Genomic DNA, 10,647 nt, shown 5'->3' on the forward strand with positions numbered 1-10,647 from the left:
AGTCGCAGAATCGTTTTCAGTGTCTGATGACGAATTTCCCCACGAATCATTATCACTCAATTCTGCAAGTGGTTCTGATTTACTATCGCTGTTCTCTAGCCGGTCTAAAACCGCTTCTGACCTAAAGGGACGCTTTTTGGACGCCATGGACGTTTCTCAGTTTCCAGGCAGAAAGAACAGTCAAAATGCAAGCAGGGCGCCGGACAAAGCACTCGGGACAAAATGTATGTGAAATGGTTTGATACAGGAATGTTTTACTATGTAATAATCATTTTTAAAAAAATGACATTTTTTTTTAAATTTCAAATTTGCCGCCGGTTCCGGCGCCCGTACGTCCCGACGTCACAGGGACCGGAACGCAGAAGCCGAATGCCGGCATCAGCCGGAGGAGATGGCCGGGGATGCTGCAGGGGACACATCGTGGGAGTGAAGGACAAGGTAAGCACTGCAGGGAATCCCTGAGCAACGCCGCATGGTAATCCCGAGTGTAGCTCAGGGGGGTTACCGCTTTTGGTGCTGAAAGTCTACCCCGAGCTACACTCGGGAATACCACCAGGGAGGTTAAGGAATCAGGACCCCAACTGGATAAGGTTAAAATAAGTTTAATAGGATGAAGGACACACTTCCAACATCAACACCAGTAAAGTATAGGGCCCTTTTCACACGGGCATTCAGTTTTTTTCATCAGTTCAATCACATTTTTTCCAAGAAAAAAGAGAGCAATTTATATAAATTTTTCATCAGTTTACTTCAGTTTTTCATCAGTTTACATGCGTTTACATCAGTTTTCATCCATTTTTCTTCCATTTACATCCTTTTTCAGCCATTTACAGCCGTTTTTCACCCGTTTACATCCGGTCCATTTTTTTTTATGGAAGAAAAATAGGATTTTGTTCTGTATAAAAAAAACGGATGTTAACGGATGTGGACATTAACAGATGTAAACAGATGATCATCCATTTATAGCCACTAGTCCATAGAAATACATGGTTGTCTGTTTTTCATCCATATCAGACAGATGGAAAACGGACATATACAGTCAGGTCCATAAATATTGGGACATCGACACAATTCTAACATTTTTGGCTCTATACACCACCACAATGGATTTAAAATGAAACGAACAAGATGTGCTTAAAATGCAGACTGTCAGCTTTAATTTGAGGGTATTTACATCCAAATCAGGTGAACGGTGTAGGAATTACAACAGTTTGCATATGTGCCTCCCACTTGTTAAGAGACCAAAAGTAATGGGACAATTGGTTTCTCAGCTGTTCCATGGCCAGGTGTGGGTTATTCCCTCATTAGCCCAATTACAATGAGCAGATAAAAGGTCCAGAGTTAATTTCAAGTGTGCTATTTGCATTTGGAATCTGTTGCTGTCAACTCTCAAGATGAGATCCAAAGAGCTGTCACTATCAGTGAAGCAAGCCATCATTAGGCTGAAAAAACAAAACAAACCCATCAGAGAGATAGCAAAAACATTAGGCGTGGCCAAAACAACTGTTTGGAACATTCTTAAAAAGAAGGAACGTATCGGTGAGCTCAGCAACACCAAAAGACCCGGAAGACCACGGAAAACAACTGTGGTGGATGACCGAAGAATTCTTTCCCTGGTGAAGAAAACACCCTTCACAACAGTTGGCCAGATCAAGAACACTCTCCAGGAGGTAGGTGTATGTGTGTCAAAGTCAACAATCAAGAGAAGACTTCACCAGAGTGAATACAGAGGGTTCACCACAAGATGGAAACCATTGGTGAGCCTCAAAAACAGGAAGGCCAGATTAGAGTTTGCCAAACGACATCTAATAAAGCCTTCACAGTTCTGGAACAACATGCTATGGACAGATGAGACCAAGATCAACTTGTACCAGAGTGATGGGAAGAGAAGAGTATGGAGAAGGAAAGGAACTGCTCATGATCCTAAGCATACCACCTCATCAGTGAAGCATGGTGGTGGTAGTGTCATGGCGTGGGCATGTATGGCTGCCAATGGAACTGGTCCTCTTGTATTTATTGATGATGTGACTGCTGACAAAAGCAGCTGGATGAATTCTGAAGTGTTTCGGGCAATATTATCTGCTCATATTCAGCCAAATGCTTCAGAACTCATTGGACGCTTCACAGTGCAGATGGACAATGATCCAAAGCAGACTGCAAAAGCAACCAAAGAGTTTTTTAAGGGAAAGAAGTGGAATGTTTTGCAATGGCCAAGTCAATCACCTGACCTGAATCCGATTGAGCATTTCACTTGCTGAAGACAAAACTGAAGGGAAAATGCCCCAAGAACAAGCAAGAACTGAAGACAGTTGCAGTAGAGGCCTGGCAGAGCATCACCAGGGATGACACCCAGCGTCTGGTGATGTCTATGTGTTCCACACTTCAGGCTGTAATTGACTGCAAAGGATTTGCAACCAAGTATTAAAAAGTGAAAGTTTGATTTATGATTATTATTCTGTCCCATTACTTTTGGTCCCTTAAAAAGTGGGAGGCACATATGCAAACTGTTGTAATTCCTACACCGTTCACCTGATTTGGATGTAAATACCCTCAAATTAAAGCTGACAGTCTGCAGTTAAAGCACATCTTGTTCGTTTCATTTCAAATCCATTGTGGTGGTGTATAGAGCCAAAAATGTTAGAATTGTGTCCATGTCCCAATATTTATGGACCTGACTGTAGAACGCCCGTGTGAAAGGGGCCTAAGTGACAAATAAACATGACAAAAGAGTGCAAAACCCCCAAATTACCTATTGATAGATAAAATGGAGGGAACACACATGAGCAAGACAAAGTCAGAACAGGGATGGGAGACAAGGGGAGGAGGAAGCAGGGTACAGGAGCAGGTACAAGGATCAGGAACAAGGATCTGACTCAGGCTCAGGGTCAGTCAGGGACACCAATACAGTGATCAGTGCTAAAAAAAAGCACTGACACTATACAAATGGCACTGAATAGGAGAAGGTTGACATGAACAGACTTCTTGGGGGTATATATTGACATCAAATGGGGTTCTCTAGCCACGCTCCTGATGATGTCATATGACAAAACGCGTAGGGTGGGGCCTGATAGCGCTACACTTATCCTCTGAGAAGGAATTGCTTTTTGCTGGGATTTAAAGTGCCATACACTTTTTTTTATGTAAGTTCAATTTTAAGTGTTTTTTACCTAATAAATACGGTGTTAAGCTACGGAAGTATCCCTTTGATGTTTTTACAGTGGTGGAGGAGTACTGTGGATGTTCTGGAGGAATTTTCACAAGTGATTGATCTGGAGGTGTTTTCACATATGGAATCCGTTACCAGTGGATAGAGGTATCAAGATTATACAGACGGCAAACTTACTGCAGGAGAGCACTGAAACATTCAATGTGCTATTTGACCTACCATTCAATGTGGTCATTTATTTGTGGTGAGTGGGGCTCTGGAGGGGGAGCACTAATTGGAGCACTTAACACAGAGGATTGCTATGGATAAGAAGATAAACTATTGTATCACTTAGTATTCAGGTTGGATTGCGGATGGAGATTTTTCACATTGGAACTTTTATATGTTCACATGCTAACTGGGACTTTAACCACTTCCATTCCGCACACTTTCACCCTCTTCCTGACCAGGGCAATTTTCAGCTTTCAGCGCTATCACACTTTGAATGACAATTGTGCGGTCATGCAACACTGTACCCAAATGAATTTTTTACCATTTTTTTTGAGACAGATAAAGCTTTATTTTGGTGGTATTTATTCACCACTGGGATTTTTATTTTTTTTGCTATGTAAATTAAAATGTCCAAAAATTTTGAAAAAAAGTGTTTTTTTAAAAAATGTTTGCAAATAAATAATATTTCATCATAAATCTTGGCCAAAATTTATTCCGTTATCTTTTTAATAAAAAAAAATCCAATTTAGTTTATAACCAAAAATTATAATTTTTAAACATTTTTGTTTACATTTTTATTTTATTTTTTTATATTATTATTTTTTATTTATTTATTTTTTTTACATACTGTCACCCTAGCAGTACAGTGTCACCATGGTGACACTGTACTGCTTGTGGGGGGTGATGAAGATTTTTTTTTTTTTTTACACTGATTGCTTTTACACCCATATAGGATGTAAAAGCAATCATTTCTCCTTCTCTCTGGCTGCATTCTTACAGCCATTGAGAAGTACTGAGTGAGCTGTGATTGGTCACAGCTTGTCACATGGTACTGTTGTGAATAGCCCTGTACCATGTGACCTCTGTGATCATTCACAGATTTCACACGTAGTAAGCAATGATGTCACAAGTGACATCATGCTTACTACTTTGCATGTGATCACTGATTGGCCAATCAGTGATCACATGATCGGGACCTTGTTCAGAGGTCCCGTCCGACGATCAGTGTTTCACTGTGTCCGGAGGACACAGCGGCCACCGGATCGCGGTGCTGCGCGCTCCCAGGGAGCGCGCACAAGCAGGGTGCGGGGAGGCCATTTATAAACGTCCACCCGACCCTGCACTGCCACCGTCCGGCAGTTTATATACAACGGCCGGTTGGGAAGTGGTTAATATATATATATATAGTCTTTTGCAAATAAGTGCACTGTACGTATAGTTTGATAGTATTGCGATATTTGCTCTTATTCATTTTATAACACAATTGTTGTTTGAGCACGCAGAGTATATATAATTTTTTTCCCTATTTATGATTTAGTCACTGGGCAGGAGGGATATATTTGTTAGCCCATAGGGCATTGAAGTATACACACATCTGTAGGGCCCCTATATGTAGTAGGGTGGTATATTTAGTTTTTCAGTAGAGGCAGCACAGCAACTTTTATGTTTGTACTCACATAATTGTTCACCGTTACACATTTGTGGTTTTGCTAGAAGCAGCCAGTCTAATGAATTAGTCCTCTGCGCAGGCTACACTTACACATAATGTCAGAGAGGTTTAACTGCACATAGAAAACGCTTCCAAACTCTATCTGATAACAGGCTTTAGTGGCAAGCAACAAGTTGCACCCAGTGGTGTATTTTGATTTTGTGCTGCCCTAGGCAAGACTAAAATTGGGCACCCCCCCATCTAAATTTGTCCAACCCCTTTCTTTTTAAGATCCACCCATTAAACTGTAAAATCTGCCCCTTCCTCTTGAGGCTCCTCCTCAGGAATTGGTCAGAAACTGCGGACATAGTACAGGAGATGATCAAAGACTGCAGACAGGACAGAGGAGACTGCGGAACGGACAGGGGAGACTGCGGAACGGACAGGGGAGACTACGGAACAGACAGGGGAGACTGCGGACAGGACAAGGGAGACTGTGGAACGGAAAGGGGAGACTGCGGACAGGATACGGGAGACTGCGGACAGGATACGGGAGACTGCGGACAGGATACGGGAGACTGCGGACAGGATACAAGTGACTGCGGACAGGATAGAAGAGACTGCGGACAGGATAGAAGTGACTGCAGACAGGATAGAAGAGACTGCGGACAGGATAGAAGTGACTGCGGACAAGATACAAGAGACTGCGGACTGGATACAAGAGACTGCGGACTGGATACAAGAGACTGTGGACAGGATACAAGAGACTGCGGACTGGATACAAGAGACTGCGGACTGGATACAGGAGACTGCGGACAGGATACAGGAGACTGCGGACAGGATACAGGAGACTGCGGACTGGATACAGGAGACTGCGGACAGGATACAGGAGACTGCGGACTGGATACAGGAGACTGCGGACAGGATACAGGAGACTGCGGACAGGATACAGGAGACTGCGGACTGGATACAGGAGACTGCGGACAGGATACAGGAGACTGCGGACAGGATACTGCGAACAGGATACAAGTGACTGCGGACTGGATACAAGAGACTGCGGACTGGATACAAGTGACTGCGGACAGGATACAAGTGACTGCGGACAGGATACAAGAGACTGCGGACTGGATACAAGAGACTGCGGACTGGATACAAGAGACTGCGGACAGGATACAGGAGACTGCTGACAGGATACAGGAGACTGCGGACTGGATACAGGAGACTGCGGACAGGATACAGGAGACTGCGGACAGGATACAGGAGACTGCGGACTGGATACAAGAGACTGCGGACAGGATACAGGAGACTGCGGACTGGATACAGGAGACTGCGGACAGGATACAGGAGACTGCGGACAGGATACAGGAGACTGCGGACTGGATACAGGAGACTGCGGACAGGATACAGGAGACTGCGGACTGGATACAGGAGACTGCGGACAGGATACAAGAGAATGCGGACAGGATACAAGTGACTGCGGACAGGATACAAGAGACTGCGGACTGGATACAAGTGACTGCGGACAGGATACAAGAGACTGCGGACTGGATACAAGAGACTGCGGACTGGATACAAGAGACTGCGGACAGGATACAGGAGACTGCGGACTGGATACAAGAGACTGCGGACAGGATACAGGAGACTGCTGACAGGATACAAGAGACTGAGGACAGGATACAGGAGACTGCGGACTGGATACAGGAGACTGAGGACAGGATACAGGAGACTGCGGACAGGATACAAGAGACTGAGGACAGGATACAGGAGACTGCGGACAGGATACAGGAGATTGAGGACAAGATACAGGAGACTGAGGACAGGATACAGGAGACTGAGGACAAGATACAGGAGACTGCGGACTGGATACAGGAGACTGCGGACTGGATACAGGAGACTGCGGACTGGATACAGGAGACTGCGGACAGGATACAGGAGACTGCGGACTGGATACAAGAGACTGCGGACTGGATACAAGTGACTGCGGACTGGATACAAGAGACTGCGGACTGGATAGAAGTGACTGCGGACAGGATACAAGAGACTGCGGACTGGATACAAGAGACTGAGGACAGGATACAGGAGACTGCTGACAGGATACAAGAGACTGCGGACTGGATACAGGAGACTGCGGACTGGATACAAGAGACTGAGGACAGGATACAGGAGACTGCGGACAGGATACAAGAGACTGAGGACAGGATACAGGAGACTGCGGACAGGATACAGGAGACTGAGGACAGGATACAGGAGACTGAGGACAAGATACAGGAGACTGAGGACAGGATACAGGAGACTGAGGACAAGATACAGGAGACTGTGGACAGGATACAAGAGACTGAGGACAGGATACAGGAGACTGCGGACTGGATACAGGAGACTGCGGACTGGATACAGGAGACTGGACAGGATACAGGAGACTGCGGACAGGATACAAGTGACTGCGGACAGGATACAAGAGACTGCGGACTAGATACAGGAGACTGCGGACTGGATACAGGAGACTGCGGACTGGATACAGGAGACTGCGGACTGGATACAGGAGACTGCGGACTGGATACAGGAGACTGAGGACAGGATACAAGAGACTGCGGACTGGATACAGGAGACTGCGGACAGGATACAAGAGACTGCGGACTGGATACAGGAGACTGAGGACAGGATACAAGAGACTGCGGACTGGATACAGGAGACTGCGGACAGGATACAAGAGACTGCGGACAGGATACAAGAGACTGCGGACTGGATACAGGAGACTGAGGACAGGATACAAGAGACTGCGGACTGGATACAGGAGACTGCGGACTGGATACAAGAGACTGCGGACAGGATACAGGAGACTGCGGACTGGATACAGGAGACTGCGGACTGTATACAAGAGACTGTGGACAGGATACAAGAGACTGCGGACAGGATACAAGAGACTGCGGACAGGATACAGGAGACTGCGGACAGGATACAGGAGACTGCGGACTGGATACAAAGACTGCGGACAATATACAGGAGACTGAGGACAAGATACAGGAGACTGCGGACTGGATACAGGAGACTGCGGACAGGATACAGGAGACTGTGGACAGGATACAAGAGACTTCGTACAGGATACAGGAGACTTCGTACAGGATACAGGAGACTGCAGACAGGATACAGGAGACTGCGGACTGGATACAGGAGACTGAGGACAAGATACAGGAGACTGAGGACAAGATACAGGAGACTGCAGACTGGATACAGGAGACTGCGGACAGGATACAAGAGACTGCGGACTGGATACAAGAGACTGCGGACAAGATACAGGAGACTGAGGACAAGATACAGGAGACTGCGGACAGGATACAGGAGACTGCGGACAAGATACTGGAGACTGCGGACTGGATACAGGAGACTGCGGACAGGATACAGGAGACTACGGACTGGATACAGGAGACTACGGACTGGATACAAGAGACTGCGGACAGGATACAGGAGACTAAGGACAGGATACAGGAGACTGAGGACAGGATGCAGGAGACTGAGGACAGGATACAGGAGACTGAGGACAGGATACAGGAGACTGCGGACAGGATACAGGAGACTGCGGACAGGATACAGGAGACTGCGGACTGGATACAGGAGACTGCGGACTGGATACAAGAGACTGCGGACAGGATACAGGAGACTGAGGACAGGATACAGGAGACTGCGGACTGGATACAGGAGACTGAGGACAGGATACAGGAGACTGCGGACTGGATACAAGAGACTGCGGACAGGATACAGGAGACTGCTGACAGGATACAAGAGACTGCGGACTGGATACAGGAGACTGCGGACTGGATACAGGAGATGGTCAGACAAGCCCGCCTGAACATTGCCGACCCTGCCTTCCCTGCCTGAGCACCTCCAAGCTTGCCCCCACCCTCCTGCTCAAACCATGCTTACCACCTGAACCCTGCCAAGCACTTCTGCTCTTCCATGCCCTTGTCCCTTCTGCCTGGGGGCGGCGCCACCCCCTGAAAAATGACAGGATACAGGAGACAGTATGCTTTGTTTACCTCGCAGCAGATATACTACTCCTGGCTACACCTGGTGACGGGCTCCCACTGATTCTGCATTATGGTGACTTGAATTACTTCATTATATATTACAATGCAATAATAGAAATAAATTGTACAATAAATGCTTGCATCATCGTGATACTGACACCAGATTACTGATCCCCTGTTTTACCCCATCCCGCCCATGGAAAAATTACCTTCCACAAAACCGGTCCCTGTGCCAAAAAGGTTGGGGACCACTGACACACAAAATTCCTACTAAATAGGAATAAATAAACAAACAAATATTTGTAAATTTTAAATTGTGTCTTTTTGCAGAATGGAGAAAATCAAAGGTACAAAACGCTACAAATTTAGCAACTTACTCTAAAAATCTGGAGGTTATAATTTTTCACTTACAGCTTTCAGAGTTTGTAAAATACCCACTAAACCATACATTTATGAAAGAATAAAATGAATGTACTTGTGATATTTGAGGTGCCACGGTATTTGCACAAATCATTATTAGGAAACACAACAAACACAACAAAATTCCCATTTAATAAAAACCCAATGGTAATTAAATACATCAAAAGAAAGCTTTGCTAGTCACATAAAATTATAAAAATTAATTTTGGGTATAGTGTTGCATGGTTGAGTAATTGTTATTTAAAATGTGACAGCACCAAAAGCTGAAAAATGTCCTGGGCAGAAAGAGGGAGAAAGTTTCTGGTCTTTAAATCAAAATTGATGTTTTCTTGCTCTATAAATGCCACTAAACCATTTACTGTAAACCATTATACTTTTTTCATACAAAACTTACGGGAAATCACGCAATGGGGATCACAAGACAAGAACCTGAAGTTCCACATTTCTCTACCAAGTATAGAATGTTCTGTGTGTATTGAAGAGATTCTACAAAGTATCAACTGAAACCAGCAACAGAGAAGGAGATGATTCCAGAGAATGAAGCTTGTTTTTAAAGGGAAATTACAGTTGTGACTGAAAGCTTCTCCTTTGTGATCCATTTATAAGCACACTAATGTGTATCTAAATCCAGTCATTAAGGGGAGATTTACTAAAACTGGAGCGCTCAGAATCTGGTGCAGCTGTGCATGGCAGCCAATCAGCTTCTAATGTCAGCTTGTTCAATTAACCTCCCTAGTGGTATTCCCGAGTGTAGCTCGGGGTAGAGGTTCAGTACCAAAAGCGGTAACCCCAAGCTACACTCGGGAATTCACTGCAGCGTTGCATAGGGAGTAACTGCAGCGCTTACCTTCTCCTTTGCTCCCGCGATGTGTCCCCTGCAGCGTCCCCGGCCATCTCCTCCGGTTGATGCCGGCATCCGCTTTCTGTGTTCCGGTCCCTGTGACGTCGGGACGTACGGGCGCGGGAACCGGCGGCAAATTTGATATTTTTAAAAAATTTCATTTTTTTAAAAAATGATTATTACATTACTGTTTCAAAACATTTCACATACATTTTGTCCGGCGCCCTGCCTGCATTTTTACTGTTCTTTCTGCCTGGAAACTGAGAAACGTCCATGGCGTCCAAAAAGCGTCCCTTTAGGTCAGACGCGGTTTTAGACCGGCTAGAGAACAGCGATAGTAAATCAGAACCACTTGCAGAATTGAGTGATAATGATTGGTGGGGGAAATTCCTCATCAGACACTGAAAACGATTCTGCGACTGAGCTCAGCGATGTGCGAACTTGGCGCTATATTTCACATTTCAGTGTTTTTGGTTTGATTATATTATTGAATTAAATGTATTATTATTATATTATTATTTTTTTACGATTATTTATTAAATTATAATTTATGATTTCG

The sequence above is a fragment of the Staurois parvus genome, unplaced genomic scaffold (genome assembly GCF_062004578.1).
Source record: "Staurois parvus isolate SC_StPar_1 unplaced genomic scaffold, SC_StPar_1.0 ptg001462l, whole genome shotgun sequence".
In the NCBI taxonomy this organism is placed as follows: Eukaryota; Metazoa; Chordata; class Amphibia; order Anura; family Ranidae; genus Staurois; species Staurois parvus.